The 27,057-nt window shown below is 34.6% G+C and overlaps 1 long non-coding RNA gene across 1 annotated transcript; it reads left to right on the top strand.

The window, feature by feature from the left end:
* Nucleotides 1-21,126: 21,126 nt before the first annotated feature.
* On the top strand, nucleotides 21,127-25,618 carry LOC128230558 (uncharacterized). Its single transcript, XR_008260263.1, has 2 exons — nucleotides 21,127-21,262; nucleotides 25,544-25,618. It is a non-coding gene; the product is annotated as an uncharacterized LOC128230558 (long non-coding RNA).
* The last annotated feature ends 1,439 nt before the right edge of the window (nucleotides 25,619-27,057 follow it).

The following is a 27,057-nucleotide window of genomic DNA, read 5'->3' as shown; positions in this document are numbered from 1 at the left end:
GGTAGATGATATTGTATGTATTTGTTTGGATGTGGGTAGATGATAATGAATGTATTTGTGTGAAAGTGGGTAAATGAGAATGTATGTATTTGTGTGGATGTGGGTAGATGAGAATGCATGTATCTGTGTGGATGTAGGTAGATGAGAATGTATGTATTTATTTGGATGTGTGTAGATGATTATGTATGTATTTGTGTGGATGTAGGTAGATAATAATATATGTATTAGTGTGGATGTAGGTAGATGAGAATATATGTATTTGTGTGAATGTGGGTCGATGATAATGTATGTATTTGTGTGGGTGTGGGTAGATGATAATGTATGTATTTGTGGGAATGTGGGTAAATGAGAATGAATGTATTTGTGTGAATGTGGGTCGATGATAATGTATGTATTTGTGTGGGTGTGGGTAGATGATAATGTATGTATTTGTGTGGATGTGCGTAGATGATAATGCATGTATATGTGTGCATGTGGGTAGACGAGAATGTATGTATTTGGGTGGATGTGGGTAGATGATAATGTATGTATTTGTGATTGAGTGGGTAGATGATACTGTATGTATTTGTGATTGTGTGGGTAGATGATTATATATGTATTTGTGTGGATATGGGTAGATGATAATGTATGTATTTGTGTGGATGTAGGTAGATGAGAATTTATGTATTTGTGATAATGTGGGTTAATGAGAATGTCAATCTCATTAAAATCATATCGTGACGTTCACTTCATTTTATTACGTTATGTACGATTTGAAAACATGACGTTAGAGGTCACCTCAAGTTAACCTTTATAACTTGCATATGCATAAGCAGGTGCACTAAATCATGACCAATGATAACGTTCGTAACGTATCAGGTTTGGTTGAAACTTTAAATGGCGTCGTTGGTGACGATGCTGACCCGGGATCTCCCTGCCCGCTTTAACAATTTCTTTCCGAAAATCAGTGACTGTTAGCCTTTGATAAATTAACGAAGCGTGAAATAAATAACAAGGTCAAGGATTACAGTTAAATTGAATCGGTAAACGACAATATAAACTTAATTGGATTAAAGAAAGTTAATTAATTCTTTTAAACGAGAGCATATCGTGTAAATGGATAAATAACATTATTAATTAGACCCATAGATGATACACCACTACAAACCTGATGTGATGTTTTGAATTTGACAATGTAATACAAATTTGCGAGCACGAGCAACATCATTGTCTAGATTCCTGGACCTGAACTTCGTTCTCAGACGTTAATCACGGTGATTGACCAGTTAAATGCTGAAAGTTAGTCATTATTTGCACATTTCTATGCTTACAAGTGTTCATATTGATACATTGTTAATGTTATATGTAAACACCTAAGTATAGCATGTGTAAACTATCATCTATGCTCATCATGTTGCACAGTAAATGTTACTGTAGTAAGTTTTAACTTGACTTGTATTTAATTGTGTAAAGCTCAGTCGTTTTTTTTTGGTTATTTTTACGAGGGAAACCCCTGTGGTATAAACTGTTTTTACTGCATTGCAGCTGCAATATTTTGGAACTTAGAAGAGTGAGGTTCATTTAATAAATATATTTTTTTTTTATATTATCTTTTATTAGGAGAAGGATGTATCATCAAACAGGTTTTAAGATAATATGAAAAACCCAGGAGCCTGGGACCCTCTGCATTGGATTAAAAAATTCTTCTATTTTTCAGAGAATGCCCAAAAATATTTTGATTTAAGAGTAAAGACTGAATCAGGTGAATAATATGAATATTTTGTGGGGTATTTCATTTAAGTTATACTTAGAAATGTGAATTAGGGTGTTATTGTTTATGATTATCATTCTAAATATCAATAATTACATTCGACATAATTGGTTTCGCCTTTGCCAACTCGACGTCAGGTTTTGATATTTGGGAAGTGTTTCGGCTGATAAAATGGAAGATTTTAAAATCTACTTCATCATCATATTCACTATAATTCAGTAATCACATCATTCGAGCGGAGTATTCTCGCGATGTTGATAAAATACTGAGCGCACATAGCAGTCGAAAAAGCTTTTTCCAAAAAAAACAACCTTCTTTTGTTACAAGAAACAACAACCTTCTTTTGTACACATCTGATAAACTGGTTAAAAGCAGTCAACAGTTGGGTGTTTAGATGCTTTCACCACCTAAACTTTTTGTACTAAATTAATTGAGGCATTATATTTCACTTCAGAGAAATTTCTATCATATTTAGATTTCTTTAATAGTTTATACATGTAATGGAACAATCTGTAAAGATAACATCGATTCTCTTTCAGCCAAAATAGGTAGGATGAAGTGACTTGATTATTTTCAAACGTCTGTATCTAACTCGGTGATTTGATTAATTATACTTCAAATATACAGGAAAAATAAATGAGATCATCGTATTCTGGAAGCAGTTTATTAAATAAAATAGATACCCGATATATGTAGCCTTAGTGTTCAAAACTATATTTTGTCCAGTGGGATGGCAGTACTTTTCAAATCTGGTATACATTTATTAAGGTAAATCAGCATTCAGTAGTTATTGATTTAATGAAGTGAATCAGTAGGACTGAACAGAAGCTGGGTCAGTTGACAAAATATCATCTCAAACACTAAGCCGCTAAATGGTGTGTCTGTCACATTAAGACATTTTATTTTGGTAAATTCAAACTAATAAACTTTAACCATAACATAAACATAACATAAAGAGACACATTTAATACAAAAATTAACAAATAAAATAGTTAATGATTGTTGACAAACTGTATTCATGTGCAGTATATATAGCTAATGAAGTGAATGTCACTGATCTGTATAAATGATCAAATTCATCATAGCTGATCATGTTTAATGTGAACTTCAAATATTTTGACTCCTGTTTTCTTTTTTCTTAACATATTGGTTTACATAATGGTTGCTGTTATGAGGCAGCCAGAGTCCCAGTTGTTCTGCACTTCCATAGTGTACCTTAATAATGAATTGAAATAATAGATGAATAAATAAATTCGTGATAAATGCTAAGCTACAACAATATTGTGTTTTGGATTCTAAGAAATAAAAAATGTTAAGTCATCTAATATGATTTACTTTAAATTTCTTCACTGATTTCCCTCTTTGACAGAGTGAAAGAATAATACTTAACAAGTATATTTCCAGACTTGAAATGTAATATCATTCAAATTTTTACATTTTTTTTTTATCTTTACACAAATATTGCAAACACATGGAATCCAAAGATGCTTTTATCATTAACTTTAAGTAGTATTATATCTACCTATTTTCTATTCCTTAAATAAAATAAAAAAAAAGTTTGATGAAAATTTTAATTGAATATGTATTCACCTGTTCTGTTTGTGTCTAAGGATTACCATATGGATATGGTTAATACAGGAACACCTTCTTCTCAGACTTTCAGACAGCTGGACTTCCTGAATTGTTCAACTAAAAGCAATAAGTTGTCAAAAAACACACACATTCATTTCACTTCATGTCAATGTAACATTAGTTAGTAACTTATTCTGCACACAAGAACACAAGTAAATAAAACATGTATTCTTTAAATAAGCAGTGAAATTATAATTACTTTTTAAATTAATCTACAACTGCTAGTACATACCAATAAACTCTGCTTGTATCCTGGATGGGGGTCATCTCGTTTCAAATCCTTTATGATATCTGTATTGTAGGATATCCGGTTGGGGAAGAGATCTCAAAGACTCATATTTAAACTGTAAAAAAAAAATACATTGTTATTAATAAAAATCAGCTCATCTATTCAATAGTATTCATCTATGACTGTCATAAATTATTATCATTTACATTATTATTACAATATATTGGCGAAATAAACACTTGGCCTCCATCAGGGCCTGGTTCACACATCAACTATGATGATCTGCAATAATTCACAATATTAAAGTAACCTACGAGGTTAAATATGGCGGGGTGAGGCTCAAACCCACGACCGCCGGAACGCTAGCACGACCCTCTACACAACTGAGCTAACCGGGCGGCTGGTTCTTACACACACACAATACGATTTTGTATTTACGTTTCATAATGCGGTGGTTTTATCAAACTGTTCATTCCAATAATTATTTCCAAGCAGGCCTTACAGAGTATCTAATGATGCAGCAGAGTCATAACATTTGTACATACGAAATGAATAAATAATGTAATATTTTTGGTGAAAATGAAAGTGTCAGTCAACTGGACAAACAGCAAGTTCGTAACATTTCATGGACATCAGAATAACCGTTAATATTATGGTATGAAACTATTCATATTTAATATTTTACTCACGTTTATATAACCGCATCGTTTATAATAAGTCAATAGTTCGTAATATTATGATCATATTGGAATTGTTTTACTAACAAACAAGTTCAATTTTCTAAGACGCCATTTTGTTTTTTGGTAGTGTTAATTACGGGAATACTTCAGTAATCAATGACACGTAAAAAAAACAGTTAAAAGAAAATACAGGATGGAAAGGAATATTTATTATAAACTTAATCCAGTAGCAATCGGTTTACATCTACAAGTGACGGATGCCGGTGTTTACCTCGTAAATAAACGGCTATTGCAGTGAAACCAGGTCTAAGTTTTAATATTGTGGTTATCTCCCTTTGACCATTCATGATTATTGAAAGTATAATGACCTATGTGACCTTTTGTGGTCATCAGGTGTGACCAGTTCTTTGCTTAGTTTTGGAGGGAATTTGAGGTCATTGTTCACCTGACTTCTGTGGTAGCCACTACTGGTAGGCACAGCTGATGCATTTTATATGATGTAACTTTCAAGACATTTCAAGAGGTTAGTCATGGTATTATTTCTAGTTCTTTATGATTGCAGTTGAATTGTTGTTTGTATTTAAATTGTAGTTATTGCATTGTTTTACAATTCAACATGGCGGCATATAAATGTATATTGTGTATTCTTAGCATGAAGACACCACATTCTTCTGTGCACTTATCACATTCTTATTTTTACAACCAGACAGACTAACACGGGCACAGTTTGGATGATGCAGAACGGAGAGTGAGTTGTAGTAATAGACTACCCGATCCACAATCGGTATGTAAAATGTATTGTTGCTGTGTTAGTTTTGTGCTTTATGTGTTTTATAGTTTTCTATGTATTTTAGCAATGATCACGGCCACTAGATTGTCTCAGCTAAACTATTCAATTGAGTTGAATAGTTGTTATGACTTATATTTTATTTAGAAGTCATTTATTTTTTATTGATAATATATATGAATTACTATGTATTAATTCTTTATATTATGCTTATGATTGTTATTTCTGTATTTTCAGAGTACGTCATATTATACTACTCGTATTGGATATTATGCTACATTAAAAGTTGAAGTGTGAGCAGCTTTGAGTTTCCTTAGAACACCACGCTAGGATATATAATGAACCTTTAACTGACAAGCTAATCCGGAAATAGCAGCATCTTAAAATGGTGTCATTTTAATGGCATTTGGTATACAGAGAGAAAAGTAGTTTCGGAAGAAACCCTGAAAGTTTCATCAAAACGACACCATTCCGAGCATACGAATTTGCTATTTTTTGTAAAATTGCCATATACTCACAGCTTAATTCGGCCATGACGTTTGGAGAAAACGTCTGCTTCGTGTCTGCCTTCGATGTAGAGAGCAATTTCATTGGCTAGTGGAGAGGTCAATCTGAGGTGATCCCTTACGCGAAGTCCTCAGATCCACATAGCGTAACGTCGTGAAGCGTGTATTGGGGATCTGATTTAGATGAGATTGTGAGAATGTATGCATTTGTGTCGATGTCGGTATATGAAAATGTTTGTATTTGTGTGGGTGTGGGTAGATGAAAATGTTTGTATTTGTGTGAATGTGGGTAGATAATAATGTATGTATGTGTGTGGATGTGGGTAAATGAAAATGTATGTATTTGTGTGGATGTGGGTAGATGAGAATGTATGTATTTTTTGTGGTTGTCGGTAGATGAAAATCTATGTATTTGTGTGGATATGGGTAGATGAGAATGAATATATTTGTGTGGATGTAGGTAGATGAGAATGTATGTATATGTGTAGATGTAGGTAGATGAAAATGAATGTATTTATGTTGATGTAGGTATATTAAAATGTATGTATTTATGTGGATGTGGGTAAGCAAAAAGGAATGTATTTGTGTGAATGTGGATAGATGATAATGTGTGTATTTGTGTGGATGTGGGTAGATGATTATGTATGTATTTGTGTGGATGTGAGTAGATGATAATGTATGTATTTGTGTGGATGTGGGTAAATGATACTGTATGTATCTGTGTGGATGTGGGTAGATGATAATGTATGTATTTGTGTGGATGTGTGTAGATGATTATGTATGTAATTGTGTGGATGTAGGTAGATAATAATGTATGTATTTGTGTGGATGTTGGTAGATGATAATGTATGTATTTGTCTGGATGTCGGTAGATGATAATGTATGTATTTGTTGGATGTAGGTAGATGATACTGTATGTATTTGTGTGGATTAGGGTAGATGATAATGTTTGTATTTGTGTGGATGTAGGTCGATAAGAATGTATGTATTGAGTGGATGTGGGAAAATGATAATGTACGTTTTTGCGTGGATGTAGGTGGATGATAATGTATGTATTTGTGTAAATGTGGGTAAATGAAAATGAATGTATTTGTTTGGATGTGGGTAGATGATAATGGATGTATTTGTGTGGATATGGGTAGATGAGAATGTATGCATTTGTGTGAATGTGGGTAGATGATAATGTATGTATTTGTGAGGGTGTGGGTAGATAAAAATGCATGTATTTGTGTGGATGTAAGTAGATGAGAATGTATGTATTTGTATGGGTGTGGGTAAATGATAATGCATGTATTTGTGTGAATATGGTTAAATGATAATTTTTGTATTTGTGTGAATGTGGTTAAATAAGAATGAATGTATTTGTGTGGATGTGGGTAGATCATAATTTATGTATTTGTGTGGGTGTGGGTAGATAATAATGTATGTATTTGTGTGGGTGTGGGTAGATGATAATGCATGTATATGTGTGAATGTGGGTAGATGATAATGTATGTATTTTTGATTGAGTGGGTAGATGATAATGTATGTATTTGTGATTGTGGGGGTAAATGAGAATGTATGCATTTGTGTGGATGTGGGTATATGAAAATGTTTTTATTTGAATGGGTGTGGGTAGATGAAAATGTTTGTATTTGTGTGAATGTGGTTAGATGATAATGTAAGTTTGTATGTGGATGTGGGTAAATGAAAATGTATGTATTTGAGTGGATGTGGGTAGATGAGAATGTATGTATTTTTTGTGGATGTCGGTAGATGAAAATGTATGTATTTGTGTGGATATGGGTAGATGAGAATGAATATATTTGTGTGGATGTAGGTAGATGAGAATAGACGTATTTGTGTAGATGTAGGTAGATGAAAATATATGTATTTTTGTTGCCGTTGGTAGATTAAAATGTATGAATGTATGGGAATGTGGCTAGATGATGATGTTTGTATTTGTGTGGATGTGGGTAGGTGATAATGTATGTATTTGTGTGGATGTAGGTAGATGATAATGTATGTATTTGTGTGGATGTGGTTAGATGATGATGTATGTATTTGTGTGGATGTGGGTAGGTGATAATGTATGTATTTGTTTGGATGTAGGTAGATGATAATGTATGTATTTGAGTGGATGTGGGAAAATGATAATGTATGTATTTGTGTGGATGTGTGTACATGAGAATGTATGTATTTTTGTGGAAAAGGGTTGATGAGAATGTATGCATTTGTGTGGATGTGGGTAGATGATAATGTATGTACTTGTGTGGATGTGGGTAGATGATAATGTATGTATTTGTGTGGATGTGGGTAGATGATAAAGTATGTAATTGTGTGGATGCGGGTAGATGATAATGTATGTATTTGAGTGGATGTGGGTAGATGATAATGTATGTATTTGTTTGGATGTAGGTAGATGAGAATGTATGTATTTGTGTGGATTTGAGTGTATGATTTTGTTTGTATTTGTGTGGATGTGGGTAGATAAGAATGTATGTATTTGTGTGGATGTGGGTAGATAAGAATGTATGTATTTGTGAGGATGTGTGTAGATGAGAATGTATGTATTTTTGAGAATGTGGCTAAATGAAAATGAATGTATTTGTGTGGATGTAGGTGGATGATAGTGTATGTATTTGTGAGGATGTGAATAAATGAGAATGTATGTATTTGTGTGGATGTAGGTTGATGAGAAAGTATGTATTTGTGATGATGTGGGTAAATGAGAATGTATGCATTTGTGTGGATGTGGGTATATGAAAATGTTTGTATTTGTGTGGGTGTGGGTAGATGAAAATGTTTGTATTTGTGTGAATGCCCGTATGGAACTCCTTTTTAATGGTCACAACATTGTAATTACCTCCCTTGGTGAAGACTGTCGTCTGTAGCATCATGGAAACCCTGTCTTGTGGCAATATTTAGAACGCTAATTAATTATTTATCACTTTAAATTTCACCATAAAACAGTTTTCACGCACCTTTCATGAAATAATTCTTCACTCTCATTAGAACTATTTAAAGACCGATTTGACTATTAACATAATCTGAATCACTGCGGGCATATCCATGACAACCACGAAATATCGCATATCCATACGCAATTATTTTCACTAAGCATAAAAGAGTTCCAGCAAAATAATACATTTTTACTTATTTTGTTTAACTGAGGTGGGAGATAAAGCATCTACTATGACCGCTCGTGTAATATAGGTTCATCCCGACCCTCGGGCAGGGTATTTTGCGGAAACTCGTTTCCGCAAAACACCCTACGTTCGGGTCAGAATGAATCTTACACTCTTGGCCATGGAAGATACTTATAGTATGTATTTGTGTGGATGTGGGTAGATGATACTGTATATATTTGTGTGGATGTGGGTAGATGATACTGTGTTTATTTGTGTGGATGTGTGAAGTTAATAATGTATTTGTGAAGATGAGGGTGAATGAGAATGTATGAATTTGTGTTGATGTAGGTAGATGTGAATGTCTGTATTTGTGTTTATGTCAGTAGATGAGTATTTAGGTATCTGCATTTATTTTGGTAGATGAAATTTGATTCCAAGAAATTAATTTACCCTCAAAACGATATTAGAACAATGGTTTTCGCTTTAGTTGTTTAGGAAAAATTAGTACTTTTATATACACGATAAATTTAACAATTAATTTTCAATTGTGTTTTTGGGTTAAAAAAAATAAAGTGCCCTAGACTAAATCTTCTTCATTTCCATTTTTAACATTATTAAAACAATGATTTCAGCAGTAGTTTTCGGCTCATCATTCATTTGCATTATCAGAATAAAAATAATTAGTAATTCCAACTCTTTAATATTATTGTTTCAAGATAACATACGTTGACCTCAAATATATCATCCTCACTAAGGCGGCAATCCTTAGCAATTGGGGCGTAACGTCAATTAGGGCGGCAATGATAAGCTTGTTATACGCTCCGCAAATGGTCCAATTTTTTGTAAATAATTGAAATCCGATATAACAGGAACAAACTCCAAGCTGTAATATGTTCATTTTAAAGAGATTCGATACTTTTTAAAGAAATTTTAAAATAATCACGATAAAATATTTTTCATTCTATAATTCTTAGTATCAAGTTTCAGTTAGTATTTTGGTCTAATGAAAAAAATGATACTAAGGCTTGTAATGCTCATTTCTTTCTTTTTTTTAAAAAAAGGATCTTATCTTGAGTGGTACCAGTCTAATGATTGTTCGGCTAGGATAAGCTTAACCTCAGTCAAGTACACACAGGTTTGTTCAGCGCGTATACTAGAACTTCAGCAGCAGTAGTTCAGAAAATACAGTTGTCTGACAACATTAGTCGTGATGTGGCAGGTAAAAAAGGCAGAAAGAAACATTCTGATACGACAGAGGATACCTTAGTGTACAGTTTTTGTTGACGCGCTTGTAGAAAGGCATTTGCAGGCCTTTTCTCGATGTCAGCAAAACAATACAAAACACAATTAGAATTAAACACCGTTTTAAAACGGCGGCATATCATCTTGGGAGGCGGGATTAACGCTGTATTCTGCGTTGACCTCGCTGTTTTCTACATTGGCCTCACTGTTGTATTGCGTTAGCATCGCTGTAATCTGTATTGACCTCGCTGTTTTCTAAGTTGGCCTCACTGTTGTATTGCGTTGGCATCGCTGTAGTCTGCATTTACCGCGCTGTTTTCTGCGTTGGCCTAACTGCTGTATTGCGTTGGCATCGATGTTGTCTGCATTGTCCTCGCTGTTTTCTAAGTTGGCCTAATTGCTGTATTGCGTTGGCATCGATGTTTTCTGCGTCAGCATCGCAGTTGCCTGCGATGTTGTTGACTTCAAATTTTCCAGATTAAACACTCTCCCTGTTGATTCTCACTGTACAGGCGACCTGAAGCCGGATAAAATTAATTTAGTAAAATCTATATCTAAGGAGCCATGTCGCTTATACCCATCGGTATTTAAGTTAAACGATCTCGAATTCATAGTTGATATAGTTTTACCACTAAATGGGTTTAAACCGCCCTCGATAATTACCTACTGTGTTTAACTAAAATATTCATTGAAGGCAAATACACGTGCATTTGTTTGTCATGGTTTTCACATTACTAGTAAATCATTCCATTGGTCTAACGGTTATGATTATTCTTATGATAATGATAACTTGTTAAATTTGTTTTAATATATATTCACTATCAGGTAAGGATTGAAAATGGGTCTAAATTATAATCAACCATCGGAATATAACATTTCGATACATAAACGCTTATATAATAAAAAAAATCCATTAATTGACTATTATATAAAAATATCAATTTTCGAATAATTGACAAAACCAGGATATAAAGTGAAAAATGTCATTTATTCAAATTAAATATATCGTTACAAACGAACAATGTACATGTCCGAAAGGAGGTGAATTAAACGCTATAAGAAACCTCAACTCATTCGCGATAAGAGAGTGACTATGAGGACATGATATAGAAACATCATAAATCGATTAATGAAAATCGGAAGAAGAATGAAGATGATTTAACGGTGACTAGAAATATAAAATTTACATGAACGACAGAAATAATTACAAATAAAGTGAATGACGCGGTAGAGAAAGGGCCCACAACTCCAATCTCTGAAAAAAGCAAAACCTTAAATAATTTAGCAAAGCAAAGCAAGAAATGAGAGAGAAAAAACACAAATCCTGTCTCTGATCAGAAATAGCGCATAAAAGAGAGAAAGAGCCCACAGCTCCAGTCTCCAATCTATGTACCAGGAATCTTAAAATACCTGAACAAAAGGGGTGAATATGAAGCAAATAAATTGACATGAAAAAAAGTGCCCTTAACTAGAAGTAGACAACAAAGGAAACACTGATACACGGCACGGATAAGTAAGGAGGCCCATAACCTCAGATTCGTTTGCTGACCAAATTTCCACCGGGTAAGGCATGGAGGCGTTTAGCTCTGTGGCATTGGTATACGGATGTATTTCTGATAAGCCTAGACTTCCAGCGCTGAATTTGCGATTCCGAAAGTCCCTGTTCGGCTGCCGAGGTCGCAGCGCCAATACAAAAACTGTGGCCTTTGTAGAGTGTAGTATCACATCAACAAAATATAAAATAACTCGCAGATTGCTGGAGAAGAATGTTTTTAACACTTGCGATCCGTCAGAAAAGGTAAAGAGGGGACCTGGGTTGAGTCTACGTAACTTAAAAAAAGATGCCAAAGGGCAGGCACTGGACAAGTTGTTACCGGGGAGGCTTTGGCCGGTATAAGCAACTTTACTGTTTTTCCGTGAATGTGTTTATAATTTTCCATGTGTAGTTCAAGCGAGGAGGGAATGTCAGCTGTGTAATGAAATGTTATGCGAGAGTTTGTGAGAGTAATCAATCGCCGACAAATACGTTAAGGTCGTAGATGCAGCCAACTTGGTCATGTAGCAATGTACAATGAACACCAGGATAGCCCGTGGAGGGGAATGATATGTTTGTGGCAGATCTTGAGTGTGTTTGCCAGGAAGTTATTGTAGGAAGCCAAAGCTCTGTGGTATGTTTTTGTCGAAGAAGTTGCCAAAGCATTGTTGACCAGCCCGCCTGCAACGGCCATTTATTTCTCAAGCTGTCGAATGAAATCGGTTCCAGCACAAGGTTGTTAAACGGACAGCTCTGCAAGAACTTGTGTACCTGGTCACGTAAAAATAGTCTGCTAAAATGTTGTGAGAGCCGGGAATATGTTCGGCTCTACAATGCACATTGTGTTGTAATGCCTTTACCACAAAACGGCGAATTAGTTTCATGAGATGTTGATCTTTAGAACTTTGTTAATATTATGCACAACGGCTTCATTGTCTGAAATGAAAACGATACACTTATTCTGCTGGACAACCCAAGACACCCAAGGCCACCACAAGAGGAAACAGTTCTTTTACAGGTATGTGTAAGGTGTGCCATACACTGTTGACCGGCCATACTCCTGCGAAGTAACGATCATTAAAATATCCTCCGAATCCAATGTTACTTGCATCAATATATAGATCGAGAGCGGCCCAACTGTCCCAACGGTCGGTAAGCACCATACAAATGTCATTAAAAGTATCTATAAACACGAACCAGGGTTTCAAATCCACGCGAACGTCCAACGTGTGACTTTTCTTGTGATGTGGCTTCTGAAGACCCATAGTTAGGTCAATCATGCGCCGAAGAAACGCCGGTACGTCAACCGCACACGCAAAATTCAAATGACCTATTGTCTGTGCAGTTCCTGTAATGTAGCTTTCGTCTTGCGGTAGAGAAAATCACGTACTTTTTCAACGTTTTCAAAAAGCAGCATTATAACCATGGCAAAAGAGTCGAACTCGATTCAAACAAATGTCATCGTTGTATCAGGTAAATAAGTATTTTCCTCCTGGATGGAAACTCTTAAATTGGACGCAAGTTGGAGGAAGTTATTCAGGTGGGTAAGGCAGTGGTCGTGGTTAAAACAAAGAGAAAGTCATCTTAAATACGGGTGCAACCGGAAGTACCAAGTTTGTTCGTGGCTATCCATTCAAGAGCGTGTGAGAATCGTTCGAAAAGGAAACACGAGTGGCTGAGGCCTATTGGCAGAGTTTTGTCCGCATGAAAACTTCCTTTTTTTCTTAACTTTGTGTTCATTTTTATATACTGACACAAGTTTAATTCACACACATATGTAGCAAACCTGAAACTAAGTCACTAATATATTTTTTAATTCAATACTAAAATTAACCAATATACTGCACGCGGATTATATCGCTCATATATAAAGGATACTGATTCCTTATTAATGAGATTATCCTTAAAACGGCCCCCATGAATGTATTTCCCGAAAGGGGGCTATTTGAATACACATTAAATAATCTTTGACGCGGACTCAGAAATATAATGCCCCAACTGGTGTTACTTGCCAATCTATAAGATACTCCTTAAAAAAGACCCCAGGACTATATTGCCGCAAAGGGTGTTCTTGGCTAATCTATGATTCAATCCGTTTAGTCCTACCATGGCGTATGATGGATTTTACACTATTAACCCATGTGTTCTGTGAATGTGGATGCAATTGTAATAATATGCGTTCATCTAAATAATATGTGTGTCAATATTAGCAAATATCATCATAAGATTGTATTTCATCAATAACAAAGCAAACAAAAAACAGTCTGAAGAAAAAACAACGCGATAGACGCATTATACGAACGAGTGATTAAGTTAGACTTTGTAAGAATAGAATATAACACTTGACAATTACAAAGTAAAACAAAGGGGAATAACTTCTTTATAACTTTAATTACTTCATGTTTTTGGTGGTTTATCTAAATATGCAGTGATTTATATTCTGATAAATCGCCGTTTAAAGCGTACCAGCCAATCTACACTGAACAAAAGTATATGACACAATCACAGACACTGAGAGAGGAAGAAGGCGATGTCACTAAAATGTGTACGACCACGACGAACTTGAAACAACCCAATGTATGGTTGTGTTATTTTATTCTTAACGGTATTCGAATCAAAATAAAACACCAATACTTATGTGAAAAACTACAGAAACAAGCTCAGTAGCCAAAAGTTTAAACATAAACCCCGTTTTATGGCACAGGCCACAGAGTTAACGCCGAATTCAAAGAACACACAAACAAAAAGCCTACTTTACGCCACTTGATTTTGGCTTTCAAGTGGTAAATGTTCTGTCATTCTTGGTAGTGTACTTTTTGAAAACATATTTTAATTCAGAATAAGTGAAACAGACGAGCAAACGTTGTTTTTTTAATATTCTGCGAAAATATAATAATACGAATATACACAACTGGTTCAGAATAAAAATAAATCTAGAACATTATTTCATTCCATTTAGAGAATGTAGTAAATTTATAGGTTAGAAAGGCAGCCATCGCTATTTCGTCGACCCATGTAACATACATGAGACCAACAACAGTTTCAACAACTGTTGAAGCGATCATTATAACATATTCTTAACAATCTCCTAGTGAAGTTGGACATTCTTATTTCGCGACTTGAATTGATATACACATTTTAATAAATATATTCAGGTTAATGAACTCAGTTTGTTAAGTTTATTCGCATAGCGATGGCACTTCCCTTCAGACATCAACACATACTCTAGTTTGTGGTTCAAAGTGTAAACTAGAGCTATTCGTTTTGAATGTATAACAAGGCGTCCAACAGTCAAAGTAGGGAGCGAGCGAGAAACTACCATCGCAATGTATGTGATTTTATTTGACGTCAACAAAGTCACAAAGTTGCAAGAAATGTGAAATAACGCATACATCCACATTGAAAGTTGTTTGATGGTAGTTCCCATTGTCAATACTTGAGAGCAAAGTAAAATTAAGGAACATATTCCAGCAGAAACGGATTCCAAACAAAATCAAGTGATATTTACCGCAATAATAATTGTGCCGTCAACATTTTTATAATAAAGCCTAATACCAATAGTAAAACAAACCTATTGGATATTGACTTGGGTTTGGGTGTAACCAGTTGTTAGCGAGCATGAATTGCTAATAGCAGCGTTTATTTCGATTCTATGTTATTCTTTTATATTGGTGTTAAGAAAAGCTAGGCAGCCGCCATTTTGTTGTACTTCCGGTGGCTGTGATGTAATTCATTTAAGTAATATGATATCGCACTAGGCAAATTGTTTTTGCACATTTGTTTCATCAGCGTCAATTCAAGCATTATAAAATTTAACGCAAATAGGTCTGTTGTCGGAAGTGTGGTTGTTCCCATTATTTTATAGTTCACGATTTTTTGAAAAACAAAATTTCGTCTAGCAAACGTATATATTAATTTTAAATATATGTTTTTCGTGAAGAACCAGTTTCAAACATATGTTTCATTACTTGTTTCTTATTTTATGATCATAGATTAAACAAAGTCGTTTTTCAAGGGTCGCAATGGACACAAGTAAATTGTATCAAATATGTTGTCATATATAATGCTTTGAGTGTCCCCCTATTAAAGATATTATCTGATTCTAAAATTAAAGAAATAAGAAATACATTTTAACCGCAAATTTGTTCTTAATATGTTATTTCAAGTATATATTAGCCTAATGAAGGCTCCGGGATTTGGAGTAAGAACCAACATCACAAAAGCCTTATTTTATATTACACTGAAGTTCAATTAAAGACACCTATCAGTCACATTGTCCTGGATTTAGATCTAAGTATGTATGCACCAGGCGCATGACGACCTACACTCAAATGACTCTATTTAGATGCAAGCTTACATGAAGTGAGATAAGAATGCATTAGTTATAGACCTGATTGAAGAACAGTTTGCTGAGGCTCAATCACAGAACGGATTGAAAATGAGTATCTTCGTCTTTCTTCTTTTCAAACTAATTATTGTGTCATTGTATGAAAATATATTGACGAAACAATACAAAATTACCACCAGTAAAGACATATGCCTCATTAAAGCCAACATCAACCTACAAGCAGTGAATGAGACTCAGAAAGGTGACATTTTGTATCATTTTTTTGCAATTAGGGATGGACATTGTTGGAAAAAAGTAGCGCCCCTAGATTCCTTTCTGAGTATCATTCATCAGCCGGAGAGCGTGTCGCAAGTGGGTATCCAAATATTCCTTCCTGAGTCTCATCCATAAGCCGGAGAGTGTATCGTATGTGAGTATCAAACGATTTCTTTCTGGGTCTCATTTATCAGCTTGAAGTGTGTCGCACGTGGGTATCGAACTTTTCTTAACTGAGTCTCATTCATCAACTGGAAAATGTGTTGTACGTTGGTACCCATCGACTCCATTCTGAGTTTCATTTATCAGCTGGAGATTGAGTCATACGTGGGTATCCAACTTTTCTTTTCTGATTTTCATTCATCAGCTGGAGAGTGTATCGTACCTGGGTATCCAACGATTCCTTTTTGAGTCTCATTCATCAGCTTGAAAATGTGTCGTACTCTGGTATCCAACGGTTCATTTTTGAGTCTCATTCATCAGCTTGAAAATGTGTCGTACGTGAGTATTCAGCGATTCATTTTTGAGAATCATTCATAAGCTGGAGAGTCAGTCGTACGTGGGTACCCATCGACTCCATTCCGAGTCTCATTCATCAGATATAGAGTGTGTCGTATGTTGGTACAAATCGACTCCTCTCTGAGTCTCATTCGTCAGCTGGAGAGAGTGTCGTACGTGGGTACCAGTCGACTCCTTTCTGAGTCTCATTCATCAGTTGGAGAGGGTGTTGTACGTGGATATACAACGATTCTTTCATGAATCTCATTCAATAGCTGGAGAGTATGTCGCAGCTGTTTTTTTCTGAGCCTCATTCATCAGCTTGTGAGTGTATTGTACGTGGGTATCGAATGAGCCTCATTCATAAGCTGGTGCGTGTGTTTTACGTGGGTTTCGAATGATTCCTTTTTGAGTCTCATTCATCAGATTGAGAGTCTGTCTTTCGAAAGTATCCAACGATTCATTGCAGAGTCTTATATAACAGCGGGAGAGTGTGTCGTACGTGGGTATCAAACGATTCCTTTCTGAGTCTCAACCATCAGATTGAGAGAGTGTCGTACATGAGTATCCAACTATTCCTTTCTGAAAACAGCGGGAGAGTGTGTTGTACGTTGGTATGCAACTATTTCTTTCTGAATCTTATTTATCAGAGTTAGGGCCGAATTTAGAACACTCATTCTCACTCACACTCAATGAGTTTATCCTCTGTAATCACATAACGGTCGATATATTTTCGAGTGAAAGGTATATCCGTATTCACAGGTGTAAGTGAGACTCAAGTGCTTTACGTGAATGGGACATTTTTGAGTGCTCGGCAAGGCCACTTGAACAACCCTCGAGGATTGGTTTTGAATACGAGTTGAATGAGTGTGAGTGATAAATCAACAGCGTATATATCAGATATGTGGAACGAATAAGTGACATCCTCATTCCTATACACTATTTAAGAGACTGGGATAATCCATTGAAGTGCATGACCTTTAATGACGTGGGGTTTCAAATTTTCTAAAGGATGCGCCAATAACATATTTGTTTTCTTTCATGCTGATCTTGAACGCCAAGTAAACGTAATGGTTGCAATTCATTGATGGCTGCTAGAAAAGGCAGCTTAATGTACTTGAAGTTAGCGGCCTAGCGGCCTAGCGGCCAAGCGGGGTGAAGTTAGCAGCCTAGCGGCCTTGCGGCGTGAAATTAGCGGCCTAGCGGTCTTGTGTTATATCGGGCTTGGAAGTCTAGCGGCCTAAGTTTGTTCACTATTTCAAAGTAATTGTTCATGCCTTTGATTGGAAAACAGTGATAAATCAAATGAATATTTCTTATTCACACATTAACATATCGGCCTTAAATTGTTGATAGTCAAATCATTTTTACATGAGATTTCTTCTTAAGCAATGCTAAAAAATTTTTTATTCAATATTCATCTCTCTGGAGCTATCAACTTTTTTCAAAAGTCGATCAAGCAGTCCAGCGGCTTAGCGGCGTGAAGTTAGCGGCCTAGCGGCCTAAAATTCCCAAAAACTCAATCCAGCAGCCTAAAAAATGGGGGAAATGCTGATATTCGCTAAAGGATGTTGATGTGTGAATAGGAACATTTATCATTGTTGTAGAAAAGAACGCTCATAAAAAGTTTCGAAATAGGAAACAAGTTCAGGCCGCTAGGCAGCTAGGCCGCCGGCAGCTAACTTCAGCCCGCTAGGCCGCTTAATTCATGTACATGGTTATGCCCAACATATTCATTTCAGAGCGTTATCAATTAATTGATATGTATTTTTCAGCATACATTCAGATGGATTATTATTATTATTATTATTATTATTATTATTATTATTATTATTATTAATATTATTATTATTATTGTAATTATAATTATTATAATTATTATTATTATTATTATTATTAACAAAATCCGGATTAAGTTTGCAAATCCGGAATTTTTGCAAACTTATTTTCTTTGTTTTTCACCCAATGTTTTTTATTTTTTTATTTTTAAAATGTGTTAGGTAATACTAATAAGAGGTATTTTTTGTTTCCTGAAATTTAATTTAGAAATATGTTTTTTCTGCATTTAAGGTAAATTTTTCCAATGGGATTCCCATTGGAAAATGGCCTTCCCATTGGAAAATGGTTTTTCCAATTGGAAAATCAGCCCAACATTTTTTGTTGGAAAATTCTCCCACATTTTCAAAAAGTAATTAGTGATTAATAACAATCATTATCATTAATGTTTAAAATGTTATCTAGAAAAAGTGCGTTTATAGTACTTTTTATCATTTTTTGTAAAAAAAATCCCGCTGACCAATTTTTCCAATTGGATATTTCCCACAATTCAATATGGGAAAAGTCAGGAAATTGGAAAACTCCAATTGGAACATTGTCCCATTGAAATCTTCCAATTGGTAACATTGGCAATGGGCTTAATCCAATTGAAGGTTCTGGCAATAAATTTTAATGGGAAAATATTTCAACTTTCCTAAATCTCTTAAAAGAATACCTATTTATTTATTTAGGAATATATTTGAAGTTTCGTTTTATTGTTTACCTGTGTCCTGACATTGTATCCATCCAATTCCAAGCTAATACTTCTGTGCCGATATCTTAGCGATAATATTAGTGACACAAATTCCAATTTTTAAATATCTTTACACTAGTTTCATCTCCTCAGACGCCATTTTTAATCGATTAAGTTGTGGTTACAAACGACTAAGAACTTATTCATTTTGGGACCAAAGCTATACTCAGTTTTACGCTTGAAAATGTTATTTCGGTTGTCAGTACCTTTACACAAAAAAATGTACCATTTTCTTGATTTTTAATGAAGATGTAATTAATTGATGGAAATCCATATGAAATGTTTTACCTAAGATAATAGTTTATTGCATACACACTGTTCTGCAGGGGAGCAGGACCTTTCAACCCCAAGAGGCTTTTCAACCCTTCTAAATAGAACACTTTTCAGTTTTCAACCCTTAGACTTTTAAACTCCTATTTCAAAGACTTTTCAACCCCTACTTGTTTGGACTTTTAAACTCCTATATCAAAGACTTTTCAACCCCTAGTTGAATTATTTTAATAACCATATTAAAGACTTTTTAACTCCTAAACCAAAGACTTTCCAACCCCTGTTATTTGGTTTTGAGCTGGTCCAAGCTAAACACCATTAAAAATGCCGGAAGGCATTTTAGAATGTTAACATGCATCATGTGCCCATGAAATGCCTTCCTCAAACAGTAATACTAGTATATGTTTTAGAAAAAAATATCGAACTGTACAAAAATATAAGGCTGGTGAATTTTGCATTACAAAATAAACGCTATTGGTAATTAATGCCATGGTGTCACTTTACTACATACCCGGTAGTAGTATATAAGCCAGTCATCCTACAAGATAGCAGTGAAGCAAAAATACACATATGATGATTACTTGTAAATCATCTTGTATACGTGGAAAAAATTGAACTTGTTATCTAGCTGATTGTAAAAACACTTTGTCATTCTTAAAGGGACTCTTACCTCATTGGCACCAAATAATCATTTTCCAGGTAATGTGTCTGAAATAATTAGTTAACTCTTTGATACTGAAATAGCAGAACAAAATACAATAAAAGTATGAAAATAAAGTATTGTTTTAATCAGGGGTGAACCTACGCTTGTTACGTCAAGGACAAATAAATAGCATAACCACTCAGCAAAAGGGACTCATACATAATTTATGAATATTTTGATCATGCATACCTTGGAAGCAACACCTTTTATTTCGTATTTAAAACAAATCTGCTAAAGAACCACATTTTACAAACTACGAGCTATAACTTATACAATAAACTCATACCTGGTTGAGCATTTTTGAGGTAGAAATGAGGCACCCAAAATGCCAACAAGTACATATGCATGCATAAATATTGAAGCAATGGTTAACATCGTCGCATAAGTATATCCCTCACGCATCAAAATTAATTTTGCAATTGCACTAGTGGCCAGAAGGAGGGGGGTGACCCCCCCCCCCAACCACAACGTACCGATGTCGTCCAAGTAAACTTTTCGTTTCGAGGTAGGGGATACAGGGTAATCCAGAAGAACTGGAAAAAACAGGACAACCTTTTAGGTTGTGAAATTGCGTAAATTTGTTTAATTAATTTTTGTTTAGTGATACTGTTATTCAAAATCAATACATACACATATATAACACACATCAATTGTAACTGATAAACCTTTAACTACATACTAAATAATGCATTTATTGAAAATATTTATTACTGATAACAAGATTGTAACCGTGGTTTTAAAAGCAGAAAGCGCAAAAAATATTAAATGATTGGTAAATGCTTAAAGATTTATTGTGGTCTACTATAGTCTCATAAGGTAGAAATACCGTGTGTAATGCTCATTTCTTTCAAATTTAACTCGATATCCTTCATAAGAACCATTGTTTTCGACATTTATTCATCCTTTTAGGAATATTGAAACAATATTATTAATTGTGGTAAACCTTATCTGGGAGTACTTAAGAGTGCATCTTTATTACTCGAGTGAATGTACCTTCAAACCGGTTTAACACAAACATGTCACAGTAATCAATACCATCTGCGTTAAGATGTCGGGGATGTGTTAGACGAATGATTTTATTTTATGGAGCTTTGAAGAGCGATGAATGACACTAAAGTGGTGCCAAATTGATATCTCAAACACCCATTGGTAAGTCATTTATTTTTTCCATTTAATTTTTTGTCTTGATTTTTTAATATATAGACAGTCAAGAAGTAGGACATCTCGTAAAGAACGTTTACTTGAAACAGGCCTCTTCTTATCCACACTGCGACAGGGAGTGGGATACTCTGCCTAAATAGCCGTCAACGAGTATTTTAAGAAATATCAAAATAATAAAAAATGGTATCCCAGTGGTTGCACCAGTCAATTGTAGCCATACGCCCCCCCCCCCCCAGTCCACCTAAATGGCCGTCAACGAGTCTTTTGACGATTTCTGTAATATGGCAGACTCGTGACGTCCACCATCCCAGCAAAAAGTAGCAAGCGGTCCTTGCGCAGAGAATCCTTGCGGCCACAATTTTGAAATTATCTCCGTTATAAATTCAAATTTCTACGAAAATATTATTGCCTACTATTAAACACGTATTAAGTTATGTCAGTATGCCCAAAAACATGTTAAGTTATCATAAAACACTTACAAGTGTCGATTGTTTATCGAGTATCCCGATATCGGTAAATCTGGGACAAATCTGACTGGTTGTGTACATGTTTAACGGTATTCGTGACCCATAATATATTAATGTGAAAATAACAACTCTAATGACAAATTAAATCCAGTTCAGATCACTGTCGGATAAAAATTGAACAACTTTGTCATTATTATTCAACATCAATGCATATTATTACAGTATATCATTTCGCCCGTTGTTAAATGGTAGAGAGTTGTAGCGTTACAGGGATACATAAGAAATGTCAAAATAATAAAAAAAAAGTATCCCTGATCGCTCATTATTGTAGCTAGCCCCCCCCCCCCCATAGTCCACCTAAATGACCGTCAATGAGTCTTTTGACGATTTTTAGACTATGGCAGTTACACGGATACACATGAAATGTCAAAATAATAAAAAAGTATCCCTAATCGCTCATTATTGTAGCTTCCCCCCCCCCCCTAGTCTAAAATTATAGACGTGTAATACATTCTTCCAATCCTTACTGGTTGACGGTACATTTCCGAACAGGGCACAAATCCCGAACACCGGCTAAAACACGCGTTTGTTTACCGTGATCGATTATTCGATGATCTAGATCAATACAGAGGCTTGCCTTGGTTACACTTGCAACGTTTCATCTTGTTTTGTTAAGTATTTTTCAAAAAAATGCCATTCAATGTTTTTACGCTTAAAGATAAAAATATAGCACATGGGGGAATGACATCAGAGGGCGCACGCACATCTTTAGGTTTTGCAGTTAAGATATTTATAAATAGAAATCACGGTTTACATTTGTAGCAAATGTTTTGAAAAAACCTCGGAAACAATAAATCACTTTGCAGCTAAGTGTTTATTTAATATAGCATACTTTTTAATTATAATTGTATGACCATGTATTTTCGCTTTTCAAGTGTTCGGTATTTGTGCCCTCCATAGCGTAATTTGAAGGGTGATTTACTGTCCATAAAATGAACGATTTTCGACATAATATTGACGAGATCGTGAATCTGTACTTTGACAGCTGTTTTCACATGAACCAAAGATGTTTCATGCGAAAGTTTAACTTACTACAACATAAACTCTCCAAGATAATTGTAAAAAAACATCAGAAAGTGTTCGGATTTGTGGCCTTAGCCAGTAACGTCTAAACGGGTTTGTGCAAAAACCGGGGGTGTTTTGAAAAATATTGAAATTGTATTAAGTGAAGTATTTTATGGTTTAAATTGATCATAAAGGTTTAAATTCATATTTTACCATGTAAGTGAAAAGTTATTTTGCATTAAAACACATTATTTACCTTTCCAATAAAACGAAAGTTGACTGACACAGACAACAATTATGCCAAGCGGAACAACTCGACCCAATCGTAATAACTCGGCCACCACTGACAAGCTTCTAGATAGACCTCGTAAATACAATCGTAACAACTCAGCCATGGCCGAAATGTTCCGATTGTTTAAAAATTGTGCCCTGAAGCCTTGCAGGTGCCCTTCATGTATATATCGCTATGTTTTGACAGCAAGAAATGAAAAAAAAACACGTCAAACTCATAATTATTCGTAGGATATGACATTTTTATGTATGGAACTGATATAAAATAACATAATCTGGTAATATTTCTTGTTTTATGATATTTTTGAGATGTTAAATGCTTTAACCCGGAATCCCGATCGGAATAACTAACCACTTATGATACTAAACAATTTGTACGTGAAGGATTTGCCATATCAAAAAACTTAAAAAAATCCGTAAACGGACAATTCTTTGGTCTACTAAGATTTAGCTGGGTTGGCTGGACCGAAAGTAAAAGTCCCGGCTATTCCACGGACCTTGAGGGGGGCATGGTTACAATTGACTGGTGCATTATTGTAGCAAGGGGGGATAGAGATTGCGCATTTCCCACTAAAATTGTGTAAGAATTTCCTTATTTAATAATTTAATATAGTTGACTAAAGAGTATTAAACTAGTTCAAAATCAGCTATTTCAGACAAAGTCTCTGCTATCACCCGCACCTAAAACAAGGAAAGCTGTTTTATTTTTTGTCAGGCATATGTAATAACAGCATTGAGGAACAACGTTTAAGTAATATCTTTACTAAGCTTTTAAGGTTTTTTAAACTGCATGTATATTTAAAGGTAGAATACCCCTTATGGGCATCATTTCAAACTATGATCAGCTTGATAATTTCTTATTATTATGTGTATCATTTCCTGGTTTTAAAATTTAGAAGAATTTTACTGTCAAATCAACAAATATAATCAAACTGTACTTAAATAGTAATTAAAATTTTAACACAATGTTTTGACAGCATAAAAAATGGTTCCTTGTGAATGTAATTTTACAGCGAAATCAACTAGTTTAAAAAAAATACTCATGACCTGTTCCTTATCAATATGAAATATCTTTAACCTTTTTGGAACATTATGCAAAAAAACCCAGTATGTTTTACCCTCGGTATAAGAAAATAACTAATTTTTAATAAAACTACTGTTGAAAAATGTAAGCTAATGAAATGGAAAATAAAAAGATGCTTCTGGGTTGCTTTGAAGTTGAACTGCTCACATGAACCCACAAAAGATGTGTAGGTATGTGCTTAACAATAAAGGATAAAGCATTAAAATGAAGCATTTCAAGTGGAGGTTTTCATTAGGGTAGTGCTACCTTAAACACACACTTTACATTTTTTTTTCTCTTTTTTAATCTCTATTCTTTAACCAATGGACTATACAAACAGTAGGGTCAGTCCCAGTATACAGGACAATTATTCAATAAAATGTTTATCCTTTTGATATCATAATTGTTAAAAAAAATATCAAAATGTAAAGAAAAAATAACCAGAGACCGGGTTCAAACTGTGGTCGCCAAAATTGCAGTCCAGTGTTGTATCCACTGCTACGAAAGTTTACATTTGTCTATTTAATTTGATATATACCTAGCTTGGTAACATTAAGTGATAACATCGACTAGCCAATCACACATAAAAATTAATTATACTAGGTATACCCACCTAGTAATCTTTTTTAATGGAAAACAAATGTGAAAAATCAATTAATTGTAAACTATGTGGTACTTCAGTTAGTTAGTTTCAATGCATTGTACACATTGATACCAAGTTCATGTCAGTTTTCGACAATTTTCTCTTCTTTCGCTATTTCATCATACGGTGTATAGCCCCTGAATAAAGTTTCACTCTGTTTCATTGAGTATATTTCTTGAAAATCCTTTCTTTGTTCTAATCTGCTAAAAGGTCAAAATGTCACAGTCATGTGAGCATCTTTGAGGCCTCTCAGTTATTATAACCAATGCACCAGTCAATTGTAACCACGCCCCCCAGGTCCGGGGGTAAACCGGGAATAGGCTCTGGTGTGCGGGGGCATTTGGCCTGGGTTTTACCATCAGTTCGTCCTCGCAGTGGAGGGGGATTAGACCAAGGGTTGGCTGGACCGAAAGTCAAAGTCCCCGCTATTCCCCGGACCTGGGGGCGCCGTTGTTACAATTGACTGGTGCACAACATATAAGATATTTATAAAATAAATAAAAGTACAGTTAATCAATATATTTTAATTTTAATCTGGTAAATTAACAAAAAATTAGATAGATGCTTTATGCAAAATCTCACAAAGATGTAAAAAAATACGAAAGAGTTCGGGTTTGCTAGTTTGTAAAAATATTTCATGGAATCATGGTAAATTGTTATATTATGTCCAATGAGAGCCCATATATTTTTTTATCTACTTGAACCGTTTTTGTTATAATTCTTATTATTTATTTTTTTAGTTGATGTGTGATGCTGATAATACAGAGACAGCTAGAGTGACAGAGTTTGATGAATAAACTTAAATTAAAAAACAGTGAGTACAATAATCCATTTTAACATGTCTTGTGTGATTCCGAAGCAGTAAATATATATATGTATGTTTAAGTTTTTGAATCACAAATTTAGATCAAAGATCTATTATCACACAAAACTTAAAGAATATATATGAAAAGTCATGTGAATGGTGCAAGTCATATAATATAAAATTTATATTGATCAAGTCAAGCCATGCCATGTAAAAAACAAGAGGCCCGAAAGGGCCTATGCTCTACTGGCATGGCTTTTGTGGTCATATCAATCCAGAGCATGTATGTATGGGTAAAAGGCAACAGACATATACTTACATATAGCCCAGAAAGTATTGTAAGCAGATTAGTTGCATGAACTATTTTAATATGTGCCAAGTAAAAGTCATCTGACAAAAAAAAAAATGCTTTCAAAACTGTACTCATAGTAAAAATTTCTGTAGTTTTAAAAGTTAAAAAAAGTTGGTCAAAAGGTCAAAGTCAAGGGCATCTTAGGACAACATTGATCAATTTGAACAAACAATCACAATCAATTGTGCTGAGATGGATGCACGAACACACAAAAAGATTTTCAAACCTTTCCAGGTTTATGTTTACCAAACCTGTGAACCCTGGGTGTGGCCAGTAATGACACCAGGTGCATAACTTAAACATTCACAACCAATTTTGTTAAGATGAATGCGCATGTTTCTTTCTGCTAATCAATTGTTAATTATTTAAATACATTTTGCTAAGAAATATTATTCTGGACCGAACGTTCTAATACTATGTAATTTTGATTATACATATATTTTATAAATATGAATCAATATATACATGTATGTTAAGTTTATGTTCCCACAAAGAGGATAATTCGCAAAACAAAACCAGATAATGAAAACAGATTTGACAAATCACCCTGGGCCAGGGCCATGGTCTGGATTTTGACCTCCGAATAGATTGACAAATTCTCAACATATAATGCTTATTTAGCTTGTTTATACCTACATACTAACACTCTCCCAGACTCTCACTCTCTTTCTTGGACACTTTGCTGAACGCCCCATGAAGGCAATATATTTATTATTTACACGAATTTGCCATTTAGTACTTTAATTTGATATTATTTATTTAGGTTCATTAAAATAAACTGTTTTCCGTTTGTGTCCAGAGTTGTTTAGAATGTTGGAGAATTTTCTATTTTTTATGTATGTAATTAAAAAATATACTTTTGAATTTGAGAGAAAGTTCCCTTGATCAGTGAAGATATTTTGAGAACTTAAGATGAGTGTGTTTCATTACTCACGAAGTGTGCCAGTCGACCTTCTGATAACGTTACACAAGGAAAGGCGTCACCCCCCATTACAAATATAGAAATACATCGTGATTCAGATAACCTTATTTGCAATGCCATATTTGTCATCTGCGATAACTGCATTATCAGTTTTTATTTATTCAGTTTTGATGCG

This window comes from Mya arenaria, chromosome 1 (genome assembly GCF_026914265.1).
Source record: "Mya arenaria isolate MELC-2E11 chromosome 1, ASM2691426v1".
Lineage (NCBI taxonomy): Eukaryota > Metazoa > Mollusca > Bivalvia > Myida > Myidae > Mya > Mya arenaria.
Note: the sequence above shows the minus strand (reverse complement) of the source record. Positions and strands in the feature narration are given on the sequence as shown.